The sequence below is a fragment of the Phyllobates terribilis genome, unplaced genomic scaffold (assembly GCF_046119375.1).
Source record: "Phyllobates terribilis strain yellow unplaced genomic scaffold, ASM4611937v1 Scaffold_150__1_contigs__length_4496277, whole genome shotgun sequence".
In the NCBI taxonomy this organism is placed as follows: Eukaryota; Metazoa; Chordata; class Amphibia; order Anura; family Dendrobatidae; genus Phyllobates; species Phyllobates terribilis.
The window spans coordinates 4,200,883-4,221,356 of NW_027362910.1; positions in this window are offsets into that span (position 1 = coordinate 4,200,883).

The window sequence follows — 20,474 nt, forward strand, 5'->3', positions numbered from 1 at the left end:
GATGGTTCTTCTTAACTTAATATTTTGTTGAACAACCTTTTGAGGCAATCACTGCAATCAAACGATTCCTGTAACTGTCAATGAGACTTCTGCACCTCTCGACAGCTATTTTGGCCGACTCCTCATGAGCAAACTGCTCCAGTTGTCTCGTGTTTGAAGGTTGCCTTTTCCAGACGGCATGTTTCAGCTCTTTCCAAAGATGCTCAATAGGATTTAGGTCAGGGCTCATAGAAGGCCACTTCAGAATAGTCCAATGTTTTCCTCTTAGCCATTCTTGGGTGTTTTTAGCTGTGTGTTTTGGGTCATTATCCTGTTGCAAGACCCATGACCTGCGACTGAGACCAAGCTTTCTGACACTGGGCAGCACATTTCTCTCTAGAATCCCTTGATATTTCATTGTACCCTGCACAGATTCAAGACACCCTGTACCAGATGCAGCAAAGCAGCCCCAGAACATAACAGCCTCCCCCATGTTTCACAGTAGGGACAGTGTTCTTTTCTTGATATGCTTAATTTTTCGGTCTGTGAACATAGAGCTGATGTGCCTTGACAAAAACTTCCATTTTTGTCTCATCTGTCCATAGTATATTCTCCCAGAAGCTTTGTGGCTTGTCAACATGTAGTCTGGCAAATTCCAGTCTGGCTTTTTTATTATTTGTTTTTTCAACAATGGTGTTCTCCTTGGTCGTCTTACATGAAGTTCACTTTGGATCAAACAACGGTGGATAGTACGATCTGACACTGATGTTCCTTGAGCTTGAAGTTCACTTTTAATCTCTTTAGAAGTTTTCCTGGACTCTTTTGTTACCATTCATATTATCCATCTCTTTGATTTGTCATCAATTTTCCTCCTGCGGCCACGTCCAGGGAGGTTGGCTACAGTCCCATGGATCTTAAAATTTCTGAATAATATGTGCACCTGTAGTCACAGGAACATCAAGCTGCTTGGAGATGGTCTTATAACCTTTACCTTTTAACATGCTTTTCTATAATTTTCTTTCTAATCTCCTGAAACAACTCTTTCCTTTGCTTCCTCTGGTCCATGTTGAGTGTGGTACACACCATGTCACCAAACAACACAGTGAGTATCTGTAGCCCTATATACAGGCCCACTGACTGATTACAAGATTGTAGACACCTGTGATGCTAATTAGTGGACACAACTTGATTTAACATGTTCCTTTTGTCACATTATTTTCAGGGGTACCATCATTTCTGCCCAGGCCTATTTCATGAGTTTAATTTTTTTAAAAATTCAGTGGAAGCAGAAAAGCAATGTCTGACTTTCATTTGTTCATTTTCATAGATTTTTAATTTATTATTACTTTTGTCAGATTCAAGTTATTTCTGTGACCATTGTGGGTTTTTCTTTCATTAAACGAGGAGTACCAACAATTCTGACCACGTGTGTATATAGTATATACAGAACTCCTGTGTATGTCACTGGTGATCACTGTATTATGTATACACTATATACAGAGCTTCTGTGTATAATGTCACTGGTGACCACTGTATTACCTGTACACTATATACAGAGCTCCAGTGTATAATGTCACTGGTGATCACTGTATTACCTGTACACTGACACTATATACAGAGCTCCTGTGTATAATGTCACTGGTGATCCCTTTATTACCTGTACACTATACACTATATACAGAGCTCCTGTGTATAATGTCACTGGTGACTACTGTATTACCTGTACACTATATACAGAGCTCCTGTGTATAATGTCACTGGTGACCACTGTATTACCTGTACACTATATACAGAGCTCCTGTGTATAATGTCACTGGTGACCACTGTATTACCTGTACACTATATACAGAGCTCTTGTGTATAATGTCACTGGTGACTACTGTATTACCTGTACACTATATACAGAGCTCCTGTGTATAATGTCACTGGTGACCACTGTATTACCTGTGCACTATATACAGAGCTCCTGTGTTTTAATGTCACTGGTGATGACTGTATTACCTGTACACTATACACTATGCACAGAGCTCCTGTGTATAATGTCACTGGTGACCACTGTATTACCTGTACACTATATACAGAGCTCCTGTGTATAATGTCACTGGTGACCACTGTATTACCTGTACACTATATACAGAGCTCCTGTGTATAATGTCACTGGTGACCACTGTATTACCTGTACACTATATACAGAGCTCCTGTGTATAATGTCACTGGTGACCACTGTATTACCTGTACACTATATACAGAGCTCCTGTGTATAATGTCACTGGTGACCACTGTATTACCTGTACACTATATACAGAGCTCCTGTGTATAATGTCACTGGTGATCACTGTATTACCTGTACACTATATACAGAGCTCCTGTGTATGTCACTGGTGACCACTGTATTACCTGTACACTATATACAGAGCTCCTGTGTATAATGTCACTGGTGATCACTGTATTACCTGTACACTATATACAGAGCTCCTGTGTATAATGTCACTGGTGACCACTGTATTACCTGTACACTATATACAGAGCTCCTGTGTATAATGTCACTGGTGATCACTGTATTACCTGTACACTATACACTATGTACAGAGCTCCTGAGTATAATGTCACTGGTGACCACTGTAATACTTGTACACTATATACAGAGCTCCAGTGTATAATGTCACTGGTGATCACTGTATTACCTGTACACTGACACTATATACAGAGCTCCTGTGTATAATGTCACTGGTGAACCCTGTATTACCTGTACACTGACACTATATACTGAGCTCCAGTGTATAATGTCGCTGGTGGTCACTGTATTACCTGTACACTGTACACTATATACAGAGCTCCTGTGTATAATGTCACTGGTGATCCCTGTATTACCTGTACACTGACACTATATACAGAGCTCCTGTGTATAATGTCGCAGGTGGTAATAACAGTGTTGTTAGTATTGTAGTTTGTATTCATGATCAGTATTGTAGTATTTGGTCACTTTGGGGTGGTAATATGTGGTCTGGTCATGGTGTGGCCGTATTTATTCCTTGTATGTAGTATTATTCGGTCACTATGTGGTGGTAATATGTGATCTAGTCATGGTGTGGCGATATTTGTCCCTTTTGTATGTGGTATTATTGGTGTTGATATAGTGGACTGTGTTGTGTATGGCAGTCATTTTGTTCTTGCTGATATTAACTAGGAAAAGATTTTTTTCCATTAGGCCACAGCCCCACCATCAGTATTTGGTTAGTATTTTTTCTCAGGAGTCGCTGCCAAAACCAGGAGTGGGTGATAAATGCAGAATTGGTGACTTGTTTCTATTTTACCTTTTCTCTGATTGTTCCTCACCTGGTTTTGGCTCCCACTCCTGAGAAAAAATACTGACCAAATACTGATAGTGGGGCCGTGACCTTAGAGATTAAATACCTGGAGCAGAGCATCAGAGATGCACTTACAGGGGTTCTCTGGTGAAAACAAGTAATCGCCTCTCCACAGGATAAGTGATAACTTATTGATTGGCGGGGGTCTGACTACTGGGACCTGCACTGATCGGCAGAATGTGGAGCTTTTCTCCCCATTAGACTGGAGCTCATGTGCGACTCGACCACTGATCCATTCATTCCCTCAGAGGCTGCGAGCGCTGCTCTTTTTTTGGAAGCCCGCAAGAAAACGAATGAGGCTGTGGTCAGACGTCCCACCTGTCGCTGCATTTTAAAATGGTGATAAGTGTCCTGTCAGGGATGAAACTTCCCCATTCTTCCGATTGGTGCGTTTTCCAATGTTCGGACCCAAACGATCAATAAGTGATCACCGATCCTGTGGATCCCATGGATCGGTGATAACTTGTTTTAACCAAAGAACCCCTTTAATGCAAACTAACGTAGTTGTACATCCCAGTTAGTGTCGCACAGTAGATGTGCAGGAGCCGCCAGTCAATGCTCCACTATAACAGGGATAGCGGATAACAGATATTTGCATATGGCTGTAGGTGGGCCCCTAGAGTCAGTTCTCCCTGTGGGCCCCAGACACCCCAGTCCGACCCTGGAGAGAAACACAAATTGCGGAATATTCTACATCTTTTTCAGGTATTTCATAATTTTGTACTTGAGATTTGTAAGCAGGAAAATAGTGTAGAAGAAGTGTCAGATGGTGACACTGATTCTGACTGTAATGTGGAAAATGAACAAGAAGTAAGACACGTGTCTGTAACTGAAGGTGACCTTGGGTCTGACCAAGAGACGGACATACAGAAACCTGACATGGGAGGAGACATGACTGACATACGAGAAACCGACATACTAGGTGATGTGGGAGGAGACGTGAGTGACGTAGGAGGAGCGGACGTACAAGAGCCACTAAAAATATCAGAGAATTCAGGAATTACCCAGGCTCAACTGCAAATTAAAAGGAGGAAAAATTTGCTGAAATTATACAAAATCATGCCAAAATATGATGTCAAAATCCATGCCTGTAGAAATTCAGAGACATTTGAGAGCTTCTCTGATAAGTTTGATTTATCCAATGAGGAGAGGAATCAATTATTTAAAATATGGATTTCTGTGACATTGTCCAGATGTTACTCTCCTAATGGATGGGAAAATGATTCGGACTGGTTAAGATATTTGATTTATTGTGTCACAAAGGATTTTCCCAACATAGAAGATCTGCAGAAACTAAGGATTGGTAGGAAGTAATGTACATATACATTCATGTCCATATTTGAACGGTTGTACAAAGCTCTCATCAAAAATGGAAAAGTACAACAAATCATAACCACTTTTGTACAAAAATTCAAATTCCTAAATCCAGTTTCCCAAGTTATTGCATCACAAAAACATTCATTATTTGAATGTGCGCAGTTGCTGGATTTTGTTAGGAAACATGAGAATCGTGAAAAGAAAATAAATCAAGTTAAATTTGTAAAACCAGAAAAGGTAAAATCTTACCAAAAGCCAATATCAAACTCTCCTAGACTGAGTCATCCCCATAGTGAACTCTATCAAATACGCAGAAGATTTCAGATCTGTTATAAGCCATATCAGCCAGTGCAAAGGTCCATCTCTTCACAGAAAGAGTTAAAAATCCAAAGCTGTGACCTCTCCCTGGAAAGGAAAATGGCTGAAACTGATGGACAGAGTCAGGTGAGACGACCGGCTGAGAGTGACGTCATGGAATGTGAACAGAAGGACAGGCAGTTCTCTGAGGTTTTGAAGGATAGAAAAATGTCTTTCCTAAATAGGGCGTTCCTGGAGATATTTGAGAGAGACAGAAGATTTGGTTTAGGGAGTGGCTAAGAAAAAACTGTAATGATAATGTAGCATAGAAGTGTTACAATGTCTCAATATTTATTTATAATCTTATACAGTAAAATTGTAGTTACATAGTTTCTAATAGTTCATATATATATATATATACTTGTTTATGTAGAGATTGTGTATAATTGTATTTATATATATTTATAAAAATATATATATATATTAATTAATAAATTAGAACTTTATATATAAATTTAAGTAGCAATATTTTGAATTACATTAGAACCAACCAATATATGTATAAGATATTTAAATAATTCTGTTTCTGTATGAATTTGATATTTAATTGTACTTTCTTATATTTCCTTAGAGGTTTCATTCCAAAGCAGGATTTGATCAAACAACTCTAAAATGGATTTATTTCTTTATTCACACAGGAAGTGAAAAAATTGCATGATTTATGTGTATAACATTTTAAAATAATAACAATATAACTAGTTGGATTATTATGTGTAGCACTTATGAATTAATATTTTCTGTGCATGAAGTGTTCGTTATAACAAGTAGCTTTACAGCATGACGTGTGACAGCTGCGGCCTTTGAACTTTGAGCTAATAGTATAGATCCCATTCATTCTATTTTCAGCTGATGTAACTTAAAACCTGGCAGCCAGTGAAAAAAGAATCTAAGTCAAGAGTTTTTTCAAGTGTCTGAAATTCCAGTGACTTATTCTCATATTATATAATATGTACTTGGGGAATATTCAAAGAAATATAAAGATATTCAATTTAACTGATAGTTTACAATGCGCATTAATAAATTGGGATACAATTTTGGGTTAAATATATATATATATATATAAAACTTCATATGTGGAATGTTTGAGTTGAACAGATCTGTGAATGTCAGAGTGAACATGACAGATGAGTAAATCAGCAGCTGCTAAGTGTGATTGATGTGACAGAGGCCTCGTATGTTTGTATGTTTGGAAAAAAAAAATGTTTCTTTATGTGAAGGTACAAAAATATATTTAATTCTGAGGAAATTATAATACATAATTAGGTATTATCTACATATATATATTTCTATATTTCTTTAATAATTATTATTTCTTGATTTAACTAATAGTGGATAAGGGCAACCACACATCAAAATGGTTTACAAAGCAAATTTACATTTAGAATAATTTTTCCACATGATAATATTCTTGAATAACTATAATATTATTTTTAATGGTTAACTCAATAGGTACACACCTCTCTTTAGACAAATCTATGCTACTCATCGATATGAAATTTATGCAAAATATTTCTAGAAGAATAATTATTTTTAATTTGGTTCTGATATATACATAAATTTTATAAATAGATTTTTATTATTTTTATAAATTTTTTAAATTTAAATTTAAATTGTTTTTATAAATTTTTATAAATTTTATAAAATAATATTTTTTGGTATTAAGGGGGAAAATGTGTTTTTGATCCTGATTACATAATCACTTTTGATCAATACTTATTTTCCACACATTTTAATAAAGGTAAAACAATAATAAGGTACAATGATATAATTAAGAAGGGTGTTACATGCAAAGTTGCATAATTTAATAATTTTTTGGTGATACAAGGTTATGACAAATATGAAATCATCCAGATAATGGAGATATAAGGGTATTTTTATGGAGAATATAATTACTCTGCATTTGTCATTACAATTTAAAGGCCTTATTTTTATTTTTATTCTTATTTTTACTCTTAATTTTATTTTTCATTTTTAAAATTGTATTCTTACTTATTTTCTTATTTTTCCATTTTTCATTTTTAATTCTCAATTTTTGATTTTAATTCAGTTCAAGATTTCAATTGAGAAAACACATTAATATTTAATGGGGTAATGTCAAGTACAAGAATATTGCTTCATCAAATATAATGATATGAATTAATATAAGAAAAATGTTTACATTTTCTGAGTAAACACAACAATTCATTAATTTATTCCTTCATACATTCATATATTTATTCATTTTAGTTCAGCAGTATACATTCTTTGGTATTATTGGTTTAATAAAGATATAAACACTTGTTTCAAAACACACTGACACCTATGGGTTGGAAAAGGTAATTACCCCTATGACAAAATTGTTCTATCATATGGAGAACTTGATTAATAATGAATTATTATCTATTATTGTTTATTATTCCAAACATAATTTATTTTAATATTTTGATAATAATTAGATGGATATTATTGATTGCTATGGTACGCTGTGATATTATAGGTTAGGAAAAATTGCCAGATTTGGTATCAGATTAGGAAATGAAGACTTCAATCAAGACATCGCAATTATGAATTCTATCTTAATAAAGACTTTTCATATTTATAAATCAAAGAGACTCTCAAAGGTTACAAGAAGAAGCAACTGATATCCGGAAGTCTCAGAAGGTAACAGGTGTGAACGCTGAGTGATCATAGACTGTGTCAGATACAATTCACACCACTGATCACCGGGACGGCAGAGGACGATGATCCTATATGAACTGGGTTGTGTTCAAGTTTCATCACGTTCCAGTGGTTTCTTATCACCTGCAACGCTTCAATGAAAGCTGGTGAACAGGTAATACCTGGCATATGTGTCCTGTATATAAAGGACTGAGTACTGGTTATGGGGCTATATAAAGCAGGGAAGTGTCAAGTTAACCCTTGCTTTACTGACCAAAGACGTCACATCTGTTCCAAAAGTGACACGAGACCAGTGCGGACGACACGGAAGATTCCAGAATATCCAACGTAAGTCCAGGTGACATCGCACAGATATTAAAGCTACATTTCATCCATGGACTTTGTTTTCTTATCATCTGACACACATGATCTTTCTAATAAAGAGCACAGTTTATAGACTGCACAATGATGAATACAATTATGGACTGTACAATATCTACACGCTGTCATTTATTTCAAAGGAGTTTTCATCTAAAGACTGTGTTATAAAAGAACCAAGAAAAAGACGAGACGACGACCCGATGACATCAGATGATGACGATTGGACCCGCGATTGCTTCAATTTAGATATAGGGAAGTATAATTATACATATTAAATGAATATTAGTCACGGCTTACCATAACATGAATTCACATCATTATATAACAACAATCAGATATTGATATTAATAATAATAATAATAATATCAATATTATTATTATGGAAATGTAATGATATTGCCAAGGAAGAAGGAAAGAAAAAATGATTGTTATCCTAATGATAAACCTGTCTTCTTTTGAGGATTTTTCAGTCCTTTTTATCCTCAAAAAGGGGGGAATGTTAAATAATTAATAATCCATAATCATTTTTCTTAAATCTGAGTTCTATGCCTCAGCCATCGTGTCTAGTTGACATGCGCTATTTGTGTGTGTATTTTTGGCTCACTACCATATGTAGAACAGGTGTGCCATACGACTGGCTATAAAACCCCATGGTACAGAAAGGGGGGGCTCTCTTGCTCTTCCCACCCCACAAGACACAGAAGAAGAATCTTCATGCTGAGAAACAGATGACATGTAGGCCTGGACACGTGCTGGACAAAGACATGATTTACCAGCCAGGATCCAAGGAAAGATGGGTGAATCTCAACAATTAAGCTAATTATGGACAAATGGACAATTACTTTATAACTAATTATTGTATGTACCTGCTGCAATCTGATTCTATTTAATGGACAATCCAAGAATAAATAGATACATTTTTTTTATAAGAATATCGTGATATTGATACTTTGCGAAGTCCTCAGTAGAAAAAAATAATACAGAAAAGAGTATTATTTTACAGTGTTACAGGGGCCCACTGAGACCCTTTCGCCCAGGGCCCACGAAAACCTGGAGCCGGCCCTGGTTGAAAGCAGTGATGGAGGAGGGAGCTTCATGTGACACTCCCTCTCCCATCATTCCTCCTCTGCATCTGACGCAGCAGCATGATGACGCGCCACGCTGTGTCAGACAGTGGAGCTGGCAGCTGCTGAGGGGATCAGCTGCAGAGACTGAAGCAGCAGGGAACGAGGAGCGGTAAGTATGTATTTATTTATTTATTTATTTTTAAATCAGTGTGTCCTGATAATACTGGAGGACTGGGGCTGCATTTTACCCTATGGTGGGGGACCGCATTTTACCCTTTGGGGGGCTGCACTATACTGCGTACAGGACCATGGGGAGTGCATTATACTGTGTGCAGGACCATGGCGAGTGCATTATACTGTGTGGAGGACCATGGGGTGTGCATTATACTGTGTGGAGGACCATAGGGTGTGCATTATACTGTGTGGAGGACCATAGGGAGTATGTTATACTGTGTGGAAGACCATAGGGAGTTCATTATACTGCGTGGAGGACCATAGGGAGTTCATTATACTGTGTGGAGGACCATGGGGTGTGCATTATACTGTGTGGAGGACCATGGGGTGTGCATTATACTGTGTGGAGGACCATAGGGAGTACGTTATACTGTGTGGATGACCATAGGGAGTGCATTATACTGTGTGGAAGACCATAGGGAGTTCATTATACTGCGTGGAGGACCATAGGGAGTGCATTATACTTAGTGGAAGACCATAGGGAGTGCAATGTACTGTGTGGAGAACCATAGGGAGTTCATTATACTGTGTGGAGAACCATAGGGAGTTCATTATACTGTGTGGAGGACCTTAGGGAGTGCATTATACTGTGTGGAGGACCTTAGGGAGTGCATTAATCTGCGTGGAGGACCATGGCGAGTGTCTTATACTGTGTGGAGGACCATGGCGAGAGTCTTACACTGTGTGGAGGACCATGGTGAGGATCTTACACTGTGTGCACTTTCTGCTGCTCACGGCACTTTACTAAAACTGTGGATGGATGTTAGCAGAAATAACCATATCAAACCCACTAAAATGTAACGCTAATTACATGCGGGGGGCATTTATGCATATAGCATTTATGCATACTTTATCGAAGTGCCATAATTTAGCAAAGTGCCCTGGCAGTTAGAAAATGGCATTGCTAATATTCATCTTTCTTCTCTTCTTACAGGTATATATTTTTCACTGCTTGTGTGATCTGTCCTGAAAACTGCATTATATCTCCATGCAATGCTCTGCAGCCTATCAATTTCTGGTATATATTTTTCACTGCTTGTGTGATCTGTCCTGAAAACTGCATTATATCTCCATGCAATGCTCTGCAGCCTATCAATTTCTGGTATATATTTTTCACTGCTTGTGTGATCTGTCCTGAAAACTGCATTATATCTCCATGCAATGCTCTGCAGCCTATCAATTTCTGGTATATATTTTTCACTGCTTGTGTGATCTGTCCTGAAAACTGCATTATATCTCCATGCAATGCTCTGCAGCCTATCAATTTCTGGTATATATTTTTCACTGCTTGTGTGATCTGTCCTGAAAACTGCATTATATCTCCATGCAATGCTCTGCAGCCTATCAATTTCTGGTATATATTTTTCACTGCTTGTGTGATCTGTCCTGAAAACTGCATTATATCTCCATGCAATGCTCTGCAGCCTATCAATTTCTGGTATATATTTTTCACTGCTTGTGTGATCTGTCCTGAAAACTGCATTATATCTCCATGCAATGCTCTGCAGCCTATCAATTTCTGGTATATATTTTTCACTGCTTGTGTGATCTGTCCTGAAAACTGCATTATATCTCCATGCAATGCTCTGCAGCCTATCAATTTCTGGTATATATTTTTCACTGCTTGTGTGATCTGTCCTGAAAACTGCATTATATCTCCATGCAATGCTCTGCAGCCTATCAATTTCTGGTATATATTTTTCACTGCTTGTGTGATCTGTCCTGAAAACTGCATTATATCTCCATGCAATGCTCTGCAGCCTATCAATTTCTGGTATATATTTTTCACTGCTTGTGTGATCTGTCCTGAAAACTGCATTATATCTCCATGCAATGCTCTGCAGCCTATCAATTTCTGGTATATATTTTTTCACTCCTCTAGCTTTTTTATTCCATGATACTTAAAGGTCATCACACTTACTTTAAGAGTTTATGATCCATGCCGAGTTTACTAGTCTGTTTTTTTTTTTTTTTTCCCTGCACTTTATGGTCTCCTGTTGTCTTTTAAGCTAGTGATTGATTGTTAATGAGTTAAATCTGTGCAGATCTAAGCAGATACGTCCCTATATATTGAGACTTAGTTAAGGGGAGGCATTTATGCATATAGCATTTATGCATACTTTATCGAAGTGCCATAATTTAGCAAAGTGCCCTGGCAGTTAGAAAATGGCAGTTGGACAGGGCAGGAGACAGGTAAGACATGCAAGACAATTAAACAAACTTGCTTCCAGGTCATCTTTTTGGCAAACAGTATTCACCATTTGTATCTGTGCCATTTATACTCTGGTTGCTACAATCATCCACATTCACCGTTCACCCACAAATGCGGCACACTTCATCCATATTAATCCCTCACTCCTCTCTTCTCCTATGTACAGTTGTCATGCTCTCTTCACAATGTTATACCACGCAGATCCATTCATTCCCACCATACAACGCAGGAAACGCTCTCACAAATCACTCAATCATCTGCTCACTCTCTGTATCTTCCTTCTATTAGTCGCAGGTGATATTTCTCCCAACCCAGGACCCTCCAGTAATAATAATAACACTAACTCTTTCCCTGTTACATTCAGAAACCCTGCTAATCTCATTAATATTCCCTGCATATCTTCTGTCTCATTCAACTGTGCCCTTTGGAATGCACGCTCAGCTTGTAATAAACTCTCTTACATCCATGACTTTTTCCTCTCTAATTCCCTCAACCTTCTGGCTCTCACTGAAACCTGGATCCAGCAGTCGGACACCACCGCCGCTGCAGCTCTCTCCTATGGTGGCCTACATTTCTCTCATACCCCGCGACCTGACAACAGATCAGATGGGGGTGTTGGTCTGCTTCTTTCAACAAAATGTACTTTTCAGGTTATCCCCCCTGTACCCTCCCTTATCTTCCCGTCCTTTGAGGCCCACACAGTCAGACTCTACCGGCCCTTCTCCCTGCGAGTGGCGGTTGTCTATCGCCCCCCAGGTCCCCCCCGTCAATTCCTGGATCACTTTGCTGCCTGGCTTACAAATTTTCTATCCTGCGACATCCCCACGATAATCATGGGAGACTTTAACATCCCAATTGGCGATCCTCTTTCCCCATCTGCCACGCATCTTTTATCATTAACCTCCTCCTTCGGCCTTTCACAGCTTGCTAATTCTCCTACACATGAGGACGGGAACACATTGGACCTGATTTTCTCCCGGCTTTGCTCAGTACATGACTTTACTAACTCTCCCCTTCCACTCTCTGACCATAATCTTCTTTCATTCTCTGTCAAGAACTGTGACTCTACTCAAGACACTCCCACCGTCCACACTTATAGAAATTTACGCGCCATTAACACCCAGAAATTTATAAAAAGGTTGCAATCATCATTGGCCCCAATCTCCTCCCTCTCATGTCCCGAATCTGCATTGAAGCATTATAACAAAATAATGCTATGCGCCCTGGATGAAGCCGCACCTCCTACACAAAGAACAATTCGGCATAGACGGCGACAACCCTGGCACACGCCTCAAACACGTCTTCTCCAGAGGTACTCCAGGTGCGCTGAACGGCTGTGGAGAAAATCCAATCTGCCCGAAGATTTCCTCCACTATAAATTTATGCTGAAAACATATAACTCTGCCCTTCACCTCTCCAAGCAAACCTACTTTAACAACCTCATCATCTCACTTTCCAATAATCCTAAACGACTCTTTGACACGTTTCATTCTCTCCTCAATCAAACAGCACAGGCCCCGACCACCGACCTCAGCGCTGACGATCTGGCTAACTATTTCAAAGAAAAAATTGACCATATCCGACAGGAAATTTTCTCCCAATCCCCAAATGTTATGCATGCTCCCCCCCGCCACATTGTATCTTGCTCATTTTCTGACTTCGAACCAGTCACGGAAGATGAAGTGATCAGGCTCCTTGCATCTTCTCGCCCTACCACCTGCACCAGTGACCCTATTCCCTCACATCTCCTTCAGTCCCTTGCTCCAGCTGTCACCTCTCACCTAACTAAAATTTTCAACCTTTCCCTCTCATCTGGTATCTTTCCCTCTTCTTTTAAACACGCCAGCATACAACCATTACTTAAAAAACCATCCCTCGACCAGAACTGCACGGCCAACTACAGACCTGTTTCCAATCTTCCCTTTATCTCTAAACTCCTGGAACGCCTGGTCCACTCCTGTCTAATCCGCTATCTCTCAGACAACTCTCTTCTTGACCCTTTACAATCTGGTTTCCGCTCTTTACATTCTACTGAAACTGCCCTCACTAAAGTCTCTAATGATCTACTAACAGCTAAATCTAATGGTCACTGCTCCCTGCTGATTCTCCTGGATCTCTCTGCAGCATTTGACACTGTGGATCACCAGCTCCTCCTCACTATGCTCCGCACTATTGGCCTCAAGGACACTGCTCTCTCCTGGTTCTCCTCCTATCTCTCTGACCGCTCCTTCTCTGTGTCTTTCGCCGGCTCCTCCTCCTCCCTACTTCCTCTTACTGTCGGGGTTCCTCAAGGATCAGTCCTTGGCCCCCTTCTTTTCTCCTTATACACCGCTCCTATTGGACAAACAATCAGTAGATTCGGTTTTCAGTACCATCTCTATGCTGATGACACCCAATTATACACCTCTGCTCTGAACATCACCCCTGCATTACTACAAAAGACCAGTGATTGTCTTTCTGCTGTGTCTAACATTATGTCCTCCCTCTACCTAAAACTGAATCTGTCAAAAACTGAACTACTCGTCTTTCCTCCCTCCATTAATCTACCTGTGCCCGATATTGCCATCTCCGTTTGTGGCTCAACCATTACTCCCCAGCTACAAGCCCGCTGTCTTGGGGTCATTTTTGATTCAGATCTTTCTTTCACTCCTCACATCAAATCACTCGCTCGTTCATGTCATCTACACCTCAAAAACATCTCAAGAATCAGGACTTTTCTCACCTTTGACTCGGCAAAAACTCTTACTGTCGCTCTTATTCATTCTCGTCTTGACTATTGCAACGCTCTACTAATCGGTCTCCCTCTTACTAAACTCTCCCCTCTCCAATCCGTCCTGAACGCAGCAGCCAGGATCATATTCCTCGCCAACTGCTACTCAGATGCCTCTTCCCTGTGCCAGTCATTGCATTGGTTGCCCATCCAATATAGAGTTCGTTTTAAACTTATCACGCTTACCCACAAAGCGCTCCATGCTTCAGTACCCCCCTACATCTCCTCCCTTGTCTCAGTCTACCACCCTACACGTGCCCTCCGTTCTGCAAATGACTTGAAACTAAAATCCTCCATAATCCGAACTTCCCACTCCCGTCTCCAAGATTTCTCGCGTGCTGCGCCAATTCTCTGGAATGCACTACCCAGGACAGTTCGATTAATTCCCAATACCCACAGTTTCAAGCGAACCCTAAAAACACATTTCTTTAGACTGGCGTATCACCTAAACACACTCTGTCCATCCCAGCTTTCCCCCATATTAAAATCTTCTTCAACTTCGGGTTCAAACCAACCATGCACATAAAAGCCTCTGTCAGGACTGCACACATACTGGCTGGCGACCAGTCCATGTATTATTATTTATCCTATTCAGTATATCAAGGCTGCATTATACAATATATGTACTTTTTACCTTTTGTGTCTCCCCCACTTCCTCATAGACTGTAAGCTCGCGAGCAGGGCCCTCACTCCGTTCGATATGAGATATGCTTATTCTGTATTGTCTGTATAAGTCCCCCCTAAAATTTGTAAAGTGCTGCGGAATATGTTGGCGCTATAAAAATAAACTATTATTATTATTATTATTATTATTATTATTATTATTATTATTAATTCCCAGGTGCCGGTACGTGTCATCCTGATGCGGCACACTGTTGCCACACGTGTGACAAACAGGGACACACGGGACACGGATATCTCTGGTACCGTTTTTTCCTTTCCGGTACTGGAAATATATGGACGTGTGAAACCGGCTTTATAGGGAGTCTGGCCGACTCTGACAGCGGCTCACCGCTCCTGCAGCTGCACGATCTCGCGACCTAAACACAACAAGGTAAAGGATTGAACTTTATAAAGACACAACGATCAATGACAATGATGTAAATGATTTATCACTTTTTATTAATTCTTCAATACCTTCAATATTTGTCACAGTTGTTAATAGTAAACTAAAATGTTCTATGGAGAAAAAAAAGACAAATGAGGAATAAACCTACACATTATTTCCCATATGACTGAGTATATCTTTTGGGTGTGTTCACAATTGGCTGTTTTTCTGCGGCACTTTAAAGTACGAGCTTAGTGTATGAGATTTCTGAAGTCTCATTCACATGCTGCGTTTCTTTTCTAGTGTTTTTTGTATTCTGCAGCTTGTCAATCCTTTTAGGGCCGTTGCAGCGTTTTTCACCAATTCAAATGAATGAGAAAAAAAACAATTAAAAACACAGCAAAAACGTGCGTATTTTACTCAGTGTTTTTCCTGCCACCAGTTTGGTTTTTGTTGAACAAAAAATGCTGCAAAAATGCAGCGTGTGAACATACCCTTATACTGGTTGTGTTCTAACTGGAAATAAAAGAGAACGGTCATGATAACATGGAGATGGATTTTATTCTATGGAGTTTCCACTGTACACATTGCTCGGCAGCATTTGTTTGTGCAGAGTCGCCTCATGAAGATTCTATCACAAGATTCCATCATGACATCACTGGTGATGCTCGCCCATTATGACATCACAGCTCACAGTCACTACTTCTACAATGTACACAGGGTAGCGGGTGCCATTTTGGCTCCATAGCTAGTTACTGAGCGCACTTACAGTTTCTCACTATGGCCGGATTTTTTCTGGATAATTTTCAGGTACAAGCACTATGGGGTATTCTTATCAACAATCGCCCTAACATTGTGCTTCTACCACCCGATGGCGTTCTCAGCTTCACTCACCGGCTGGTGGTGCAGCTAGTAAGGAACTGCCTGACCAAACACCAACAAGGTCATCTCACCTCAGAGTATGTGACGGATTTACTTCATAACATCAGGACATTACTGCAGCAGGTAAATAGCGGACGCTCCGCACAAAACTTCTCCATATAGATAACTAGCTATTGAACCCGTTCTACACCCTGGTGACAAGCATTTTTATTGGTACAATTTCGGCACCATTTTTTTAAAGACTGTGTCTGCGAATTCACACATAGAGTTTCTTCAATAAAATGCAGCCGGATAGCGTAGTATGCGCACACGTAAACCCCCATAGCCTCCTCACGTCCAGCAGGAGACCCCCATAACCTCCCCACGTCCAGCAGGAGAACCCCATAACCCCCCCACCTCCAACAGGAGACCCCCATAGCCTCCCCACGTCCAGCAGGAGACTCTCATAAACTCCCCACGTCCAGCAAGAGACCCCCATAGCCACCCCACATCCAGCAGGAGACCCTCATAGCCTCCCTACGTCCAGCAGGAGACCCCCATAGCCTCAATGCATCAAGCAGGAGACCCCTATAACCTCCCCACGTCCAGCAGGAGACCCCTATAGCCTCCGCACGTCTAACAGGAGACCCCCATAGTCTCCCCCGGTCCAGCAGGAGACCCTCATAGCCTCCCCACGTCCAGCAGGAGACCCCCATAGCCTCCCCATGTCCATCAGGAGACCCCCATAGCCTAAACACGTCCAGCAGGAGACCCCCATAGCCTCCCCACCTCCAACAGGAGACCCCCATAGCCTCCCCACGTCCAGCAGAAGACCCCCATACCCTCCCCATGTCCAGCAGGAGAACCCCATAACCTCCCCACCTCCAGCAGGAGACCCCCATAGCCCCCCACCTCCAACAGGAGACCCCCATAGCCTCCCCACCTCCAGCAGAAGACCCCCATAGCCTCCCTGCATCCAGCAGGAGACCCCCATAGCCTCAATGCATAAAGCAGGAGACCCCTATAACCTACCCACGTCCAGCAGGAGACCCCTATAGCCTCCACACGTCTAGCAGGAGACCCCCATAGTCTCCCCCGGTCCAGCAGGAGACCCTCATAGCCTCCCCACATCCAGCAGGAGACCCCCATAGCCTCCCCACGTCCATCAGGAGACCCCCAGAGCCTCCACACATCCAGCAGGAGACCCCCATAGCCTCAATGCATCGAGCAGGAGACCCCTATAGCCTCCCCACGTCCAGCAGGAAACCCCCATAGCCTCCGCAGGTCTAGCAGGAGACCCCATAGCCTCCCGTGGTCCAGCAGGAGACCCTCATAACCTCCCCACATCCAGCAGGAGACCCTCATAGCCTCAATGCATAGAGCAGGAGACCCCCATAGCCTCCCCATGTCCAGCAGGAGAACCCCATAGCCTCCCCACATCCAGAAGGAGACCCCTTTAGCCTCCACACATCCAGCAGGAGACCCCATAGCCTCCCCATGTCCAGCAGGAGAACCTCATAGCCTCCGCACATCCAGCAGGAGACCCCCATAGCCTCCCCTGGTCCAGCAGGAGACCCTCATAGCCTCCCCACATCCAGAAGGAGACCCCCATAGCCTTCCCACGTCCAGAAGGAGACCCCCATAGCCTCCACACATCCAGCAGGAGACCCCCATAACCTCCGCACATCCAGCAGGAGACCCCCATAGCCTCCATACATCCAGCAGGAGACCCCCATAGCCTCAATGCATCGAGCAGGAGACCCCTATAGCCTCCCCACGTCCAGCAGGAAACCCCCATAGCCTCCGCAGGTCTAGCAGGAGACCCCATAGCCTCCCGTGGTCCAGCAGGAGACCCTCATAACCTCCCCACATCCAGCAGGAGACCCTCATAGCCTCAATGCATAGAGCAGGAGACCCCCATAGCCTCCCCATGTCCAGCAGGAGAACCCCATAGCCTCCCCACATCCAGCAGGAGACCCCTTTAGCCTCCACACATCCAGCAGGAGACCCCATAGCCTCCCCATGTCCAGCAGGAGAACCTCATAGCCTCCGCACATCCAGCAGGAGACCCCCATAGCCTCCCCTGGTCCAGCAGGAGACCCTCATAGCCTCCCCACATCCAGAAGGAGACCCCCATAGCCTTCCCACGTCCAGCAGGAGACCCCCATAGCCTCCACACATCCAGCAGGAGACCCCCATAACCTCCGCACATCCAGCAGGAGACCCCCATAGCCTCCATACATCCAGCAGGAGACCCCCATAGCCTCCATACATCCAGCAGGACACCCCCATAGCCTCCGCATGTCCAGCAGGAGACCCCCATAGCCTCCGCATGTCCAGCAGGAGACCCCCATAGCCTCCATACATCCAGCAGGAGACCCCATAGCCTCCATACATCCAGCAGGAGACCCCATAGCCTCCACACGTCCAGCAGGAGACCCCCATAGCCTCCGCACATCCAGCAGGAGACCCCCATAGCCTCCTCACATCCAGCAGGAGACCCCCATAGCCTCTGCATGTCCAGCAGGAGACTCCCATAGCCTCTGCACGTCCAGCAGGAGACTCCCATAGACTTCTCACGTCCAGCAGGAGACCCTCATAGCCTCCACACGTCCAGCAGGAGACCCCCATAGCCTCAATGCATTGAGCAAGATACCGCATAACCTCCCCATGTACAGCAGTAGAACCCCATAAACTCCTCATGTCCAGCAGGAGACCCCCATAGCCTCCCCACATCCAGTAGGAGACTCCTATAGCCTCCCCACGTCCAGCAGGAGACCCCATAGCCTCTGCACGTCGAGCAGCAGACCCCCATAGCCTCCACCCGTCCAGCAGGAGACCTCCATAGCCTCCACCCCTCCAGCAGGAGACCCCCTTAGCATCCGCATGTCCAGCAGGAGACTCCCATAGCCTCCGCACATCCAGCAAGAGACCCCGATAGCCTCCCCACGTCCAGCAGAAGACCCCCATAGCATTTGCACGTCTAGCAGGAGACCCCCATAGCCTTCCCCGGTCCAGCAGGAGACCCTCAAAGCCTCCCCACGTCCAGCAGGAGACCCCCATAGCCTCCCCACGTCCAGCAGGAAACCCCCATAGCCTCTGCACGTCCAGCAGGAGACTCCCATAGACTCCCCATGTCCAGCAAGAGACCCCCATAACCACCCCACATCCAGCAGGGGACCCTCATAGCCTCAACGCATCGAGCAGGAGATCCCCCATGGCCTCCCTATGTCCTGCAGGAGACCCCCATAGCCTCCGCACGTCCTGCAGGAGACCCCCATAGCCTCCGCATGTCCAGCAGGAGACCCCCATAGCCTCCGCATGTCCAGCAGGAGACCCCCATAGCCTCCGCATGTCCAGCAGGAGACCCTCATAGCCTCCGCATGTCCAGCATGAGACCGCCATAGCCTCCTCACGTCCAGCAGGAGACCCCTATAGCCTCTGCATGTCCAGCAGGAGACCCCCATAGCCTCTGCATGTCCAGCAGGAGACCCCCATAGCCTCCGCATATCCAGCAGGAGACCCCATAGCCTCCCCACATCCAGCAGGAGACCCCCATTGCCTCCCCATGTCCAGCAGGAGACCTCCATACAGGGGCGTACATAGGAATCATGGGGCCCCATAGCAGAAGCGCTAAATGGAGCCCCTCCAAAAAAGTGAAAATTGTCGGGGGTCAAGGAAGAGCACATCTCATAACTTTCCAGCCTTTACACAGTAATTTTTCTCCTGCTGAAGTCCTAGATTCCTCTTTTATTTCCCCATAAGGTATGATGCCAACAACAGTGCCCCCCCTAAACACAGTATGTTACCCCCATGGTGAATTCCTCCACATGCACAGTATAATGACTCTACCGTACCCCACCTCAACTCTCAAGGCAAAGTATGGTGACTCCAACACAGTATGATCCCTCAACTGTGACCCCCACACAGCCCTCCATGTAGTATAATGGCCCCACACCTCTCCACACAGTATAATGCACTCGCCATGGTCCTCCACACAGTATAATGCACTCCCTATGGTCCTCCACACAGTATAAGACATTCTTCATACAGAATACTGGCCCCCATATAGTCCTCTCCATACAGTATACTGGCCTGCATATAGTCCTCCATACAGTGTACTGGCCCCCATATAGTCCTCCATACAGTATACCGGCCTCCTTATAGTCCTCTATAGAGAATACTGGCCTCATATAGTCCTCCACACAGTGTATGGGTCCCAATATAGCCCTCCATACAGTGT